Here is a 6000-nt window from a genome sequence, read left to right as displayed (position 1 = left end):
ACCAACTCCTGGAGCTTACTCAAACTCATGTCCATAGAGTCGGTGATGCCATCCAAACATCTTATTCTCTGTCGTCCCCTTCTCCTCATGCCTTCACAGAATAAATGTGATCAGATCACAACAGGAATAAAGTGTTACATCAATAAACATCTTTATTATAGAAGGGGTTGATAATAGTGTATAAGAAATGCTCAGATTCACAAGCAAGCATTCACATATCTCTTCTTAGGTGATGTGCATTTCAACATCTGCTAGGTGTTCATTTACTCCGTCTTCAATGAGAACAAATTCTTCATGTCCTGGAGCAAACACAACCATTGTTCTGATAACTAGAAAATTCTGCTCAATACAGTGTTCATGATTTCCACCCACAAATTCAGATGAATAAGAAGAAAATACAGTTATTCATTCTTCTTGGAATTGATCTTTCTTGGAAAATTGTAGCTGAAGAACATACTCTAGTCTAGATACAGAGCAAAGACTTGGGAGTACACCCATCTTCAGGGACTAGCTTCACAGAGACACCCATTGTCCCAAGTTCTTTGTGCATTCAGGTCCAGCTGCCTGCATGGTGGTCAGCCCAGCTACAGAGGGAAAAGAGAGGATTACTGCTTTGAGGTCTCAATGTCTAATTATTGATGCAAAACAGAAACAAGGAAAAAGTCTTAATACAATCGCCTAACAATGTGTGGCTAGAAAACAACTTTGGACCATGCTGGGAGAAAAGATCCCGCATCAGGTCACAGAAAGTCTCTCTCAAACAGTATCTGGAAGCTTTCATGTGTGAATTTTGGCACTCACAGTAGAAACATATCAAGGACTACTGCTCAAATATACAGAAATTCAAGGTTATTCATCTTATTATTTGGTCACAAACTTTTTAAGTTGCTTTCAGTCAAGTCTGTGTTCCTCATCTCTAAAGCATCTTTAGTTTCCCTTTTGGGGAAGAACCCTGACCTGATGGATACACAACACATTTAAGGTACACAAAACATCTAGTGGATCCAAGGGGGGCACCTCTTTACTCACCACCCAAGTAACACTGGATTCGCTGTCAGATGTACACAGACATGGTTTTGGCAAATTGATGCAAAACTGCTCTTGCAATTCTTATTCAGTTCCAGGGTCAGAGACACAAAGCCTGCCCCTATTAAGTAAAGCTCACTCATCCATTCCCTATAGCCCAGAACTGTGCAACATTTTCTTTTCTTATGCATTAATTTTTTTTAAGTTGGAGGAAAATTGCTTCACCACGTTGTTTATGTTTCTGCCATACAACAACGCGATTCAGTAATAATTATATTTTCTTAATTGATAAGGTTTAAACTTATATCAACCCGTGCTTCATTTCTATGTTTACTTAGAGATTAGAACAGTCAGAATGCAGTATGACTGGAGGAAAGGTTAGAACACAAGAATGATTAGACAATAGTGCATTGCCTTGTGGATGTTAGATTCTTTATGAAGAAAGAAGCAGGTAATGACTCACAAACTACACTTGTTAGGTGTTATTAGATATCTCCAAAGAAAAAACCATAAATAACTCAAACTCTAAAGGTCTTCCCAATGGGAGGAAGGGATATTTAGGGGTTTGGTATAGACACATACACACTGCAATGCTTAAAAGGAATAACTGACAAGGACATACTGTATAGCACAGGGAACTCTGCTCTATATTATGTGGCAGCCTGCCTTAGAGAAGTTTTTTGGGGAAATGGATATAAGAATATATATGGCTGAGTCCCTTTGCTGTCTGCTTGAAATCATCACAACATTGTCAATTGGCTATACTCTAATATAAAATAAAAAGTTTAAAAATAAAATAAATCAATAAAAGGATCTTCCTAAATATCTGTCTACAGCATAGAGCATTCAACTTACTTCTGAAAGTTTTATAAAAATGCAAATTCCTGGGCCCACCCAGGAATATAGGAGAAAACAAAGAGGAAGTTGGTCTGGCTATCTGTCAGTAAAAGTCCAGTTTGTGGATTTGGCTGCAGGGTGGACTTGAACTGAAGAAGAGAGAAATGGGAGGGAACCATGTTCCCCATGACCGGGGACCCCTCCAGCAAGGAACTGATTCTCTTGTCCTTTCATTACACTCTAGTTGACGCTGCTCTTAAAATATATCCCTATTCTAATAACTTCTGACCACCTTTACTGCTTGCTCATTTCATTGTCCAGGTCAATATCTCTCATATGAATTTTTGTAGAGCCCTAAAAGAGGATTCTTTTTCCTCCTTTTGTACCCCACAATGTAACACCTGTGCTTAGTCACTCAGTTGCATCCAACCCTTTCCCACCCTATGGGCTGTAGCCTGCCAGGCTCCTCTGTCCATGGATATTCCAGGCAAGAATACTAGAATGGGTTGCCATTTCCTCCTCCAGGGAATATTCCTGACCCAGGCATTGAACCCACATCTCCTGTGTGTCCTGAACTGTCAGGCAGATTCTTTACTACTGTGCCACCTGGGAGGCCCACCAGAAATTATTCCATATCCCCCATATGACGTAAAATGTAGGAATGATATTTTGGAATAGCACTAACCTTTGAGAACCTATGTGAAGGTGCATGGAAGAATTATAAATGCATGCAAGAATGTATTATGTGCCAGAATAGTATGAACTGAAATGCAAAAGCCTTTATTTCCTCAGGGAAGTCATTAAGATTAAAAGTCAATAGTCAGATTATTGTGACTTGGTGCCAAATTTTATAGCTGTTTGGAAAAAAAGCAGAACCTCTTTTTTCTTAAAAAGACCAGTTGAGATACCTTGAGCAAGGTCCAGATAGAGTGGATATGCCTTAGATCTACAAAAAAGGAAAAGGAAAAATACATACAGATACACAGATACAAACACACACACACACACACACACACACACACACACACACACACACACTGACCTTCCACTTAGGTTCCCTAGCTCATCATAGAATCAGGAAATCATAGAACATAAGAACTGGAAGACATGATTCAGCTATCTTAGTTATCAATTCCATCTATTATTTTTCCACCAAGGGTTATCAAATGTTTGCATGACAGAGCTAATGAGATACTCTCTTTCATTGCTATAGAACTTACTCTGATCATCTGGGAGGCCTTATATTATGATGAAGAAAAAACACAGATTTTGGAAGCGCAATCAGTTCAGTTCAGTGACTTAGTCATGTTCAACTCTTTGCAACCCCATGGACTGCAGCATGCAGCACCATAATAGCTGGAGTGATTTTTTTTTTTTAACTTCTGCTCATGTAACTACCCTGCTCGAAACCTGAAATATTGTTGTCTGTTTCTTTAAGCCTGAAGTCCTTTCAAAAACCTACAGGACACAGACCCCCCTAGCCCCACTGGCTTTCTGACCTCATCTTCAGTTCCTGTCTCCCTCCCTCACTAAACTCCACCCACATCAACCAACTTGCTGGCCCTTAAATGTGACAGAAGCCCTCTTCCTGGACTTAGGTTTGCTGTTCTGTGCCCCACGTGTCCACTGTTTGCCCTCACTTTTGCTCAAGTGCATCCATCTCAGTGACATCTCTTCTAACTATCTTGTAAGAGCACCCAACCGTCCCACTTCCCAGCATGACCCATTCCCCTCCCTGCTTTCTTTCTCTCCATATCACTGTTAGAATTCATGACAAATATAAGATTTTAACCTGACTTTCAGGCCTTCAATTCACCTTGCCCGGTTTCACGAATGCTGGCAAAAGATGGAATGTTTATCACCCACAACAAATGCCATAGCCAATGTAAGAATATCATTTTTCAGCTTTGCTGAGACATAGTTGACATGACTCAGTGTGTAGTCTTAAAGGTTACCATTTAATCTGATGTACATATATATTGTGAAAATGTTCACCAAAGCAAGGTTCATCCTTGGCTATTTATTTCTAAAAGTTGAAGTGGTGGGACCAGGTGACACCTAAGCAGGCAATGGATTGGACTATAGGAGGAAAAGGTTAAGTCTAGGGGCCCTGGACCAACTGCACTAAGCACTCAGCATGCCTGCCCTTTCTCTGGATGGAGATGTTTTCTTCATATTACTGGACAGTAAGCACACCCTCCATTTCTCTGGAGGGTGCCACTGTGTATGTTGCAAGGCTGTTCTCTGTACAAATAAGAATAGTATGGCAGGAAGGATAGTCAGTGCCTCTGCAATCAGGTGTCAGAAATGCAAGATTCTGTGGACAGTCATCTCCCAAAGGGCATTGATCCATTTATAACAGCTAAAGACTTGTGATTTCATTCATCATCCTCACCCTCCACTAGACTGTCACCTCAGGACACTTTTTACTTTCATTTCATTATTGTCTGCTTTATGTATTGACAAGACACTCTCTTATTAAAAGTGTTCGATAAAGTTTTGTTGAGTAAATCAATGAATGAATGAAGAACTCATCAAATGCTGACCATGGGAGAACAAGATGGCAGAAGAGTAGGTTGATGTGGAGTACATCTCTCTCCATGGATACATCAAGAATACACCTTCAGACACAGAAGTGCAAGCAGAACAACAGCTGAGAGCGGACAGGAGGACCTGACCAGTGGAAAAGAATATATAGAACCGCATAAAACTCAATAGGACAAAGGAACTAGGGGGAAAAACAGGAGTGTAAGTAGGACTGGACCTGCCCTTGGTGGGTGGGGGAACTGAAGCAGGCATCTGATTCCCACAGCAGGGCAATTGTCTGAGTCAGAGGAGAAACATTTAAGGCTGAGAGTGAAACAGCTGATCTGTGGCAGCCTAAATGGAATGAGAATCTGACAGTCCTTGCCACAGCCATATATACGCTGGGCAGGAATGAGGGTCTCCTGGAAGGGACAGTGACTGGGAGCTGGAGTTTAGGGATTGTGGAGCAATCTCAGTGAGAGGGCTGCTGTTGACTGTCGCGAGACAGACAGATTGAGGGTATGTGAGGGAGGAGGTTGTCTTGGGAAATGTCTGTGGAGGAAAACCTGGCAGCCATGGAAGCAAGGCGATACTGCTGAGTCATGCATAAGGGGTGGAGCCATCACCATAGTCTCTTTCTCCCCACACACCAGCATCGGCAGATGAACAGCAGAGAGGCTGGCCCATCAAACCCCTGGAACACTGAACTACAGAGTATGACCCAGGATGCCCCTTTAAGAGCCTGATGTGCCCAACAACAAAGAAGGACCCCAGGCAAGGAAGCCCTCTAAGTGCCTGAGTGGAGCTATGGACAACGACTGGCCAAAGAGGTCTTCTGATCGCCAGCTACAAGAGGCTCAATAAGACTCTGATAGGGCCATAACTCCTGCCATGGAGGCAGTCCGTGTCCCTGCACACTTGGCACTGCCGGGGTCCCTGCAAGCCAAGCGGGTGCACCACCTTCACACTCAACCCTCACTGTGGTAGAGCTGCCACAGGCAAAAAAAAAAAAAAAGTCTTGTGTTTATGCACACAGGGTTGCTTCAGTTCTGTCTGGCTCTTTGCGACCCTGTGGACTGTGGCCTGCTAGGCTTCTCTGTCAGACAGGGGGTTCTCCAGGCAAGAATACTGGAGCGTATTGGCCAATACTGGTTGCCATACCCTTCTAAAACACTTTATTTTCTACTACCCTAGCCACCAACCCCCCTGAGTACCTGGTGCTGCCAGAACCCCTGCGGCCCAAACAGCTGCACCACTACCACACCTGGCCCTCACAGGAGCAAACCCAAGCCCTCCAGGGCAGCCTCAGGAGCTAAACCCCAGTGGATGACCCATATGTAGAGGTGGATATAAAACCACAATTGAAACCCAGGGACAGTGTGGCTAAGGAAGAAGACTCGAAAACTTCCCACCAGCTGTACAAGCTGCAGATTAAATCCACATGATCAACTAAGCAGACTCTTTGTCTATGGAATACATAAAAGGCCATTGAGAGCTCCCACAAAAGAAAACGCACTAGCTCTGAAAGCTGTGGACATTGGAGGCAAGAACACACAGGAGTAGGACCAGATTATAATCTGAGCAGCCCCCACAGCGGGTCCAGAGATCACT

The sequence above is a fragment of the Odocoileus virginianus genome, chromosome 9 (assembly GCF_023699985.2).
Source record: "Odocoileus virginianus isolate 20LAN1187 ecotype Illinois chromosome 9, Ovbor_1.2, whole genome shotgun sequence".
NCBI classification, from domain to species: domain Eukaryota; kingdom Metazoa; phylum Chordata; class Mammalia; order Artiodactyla; family Cervidae; genus Odocoileus; species Odocoileus virginianus.
This window is presented reverse-complemented; position numbering follows the sequence as displayed.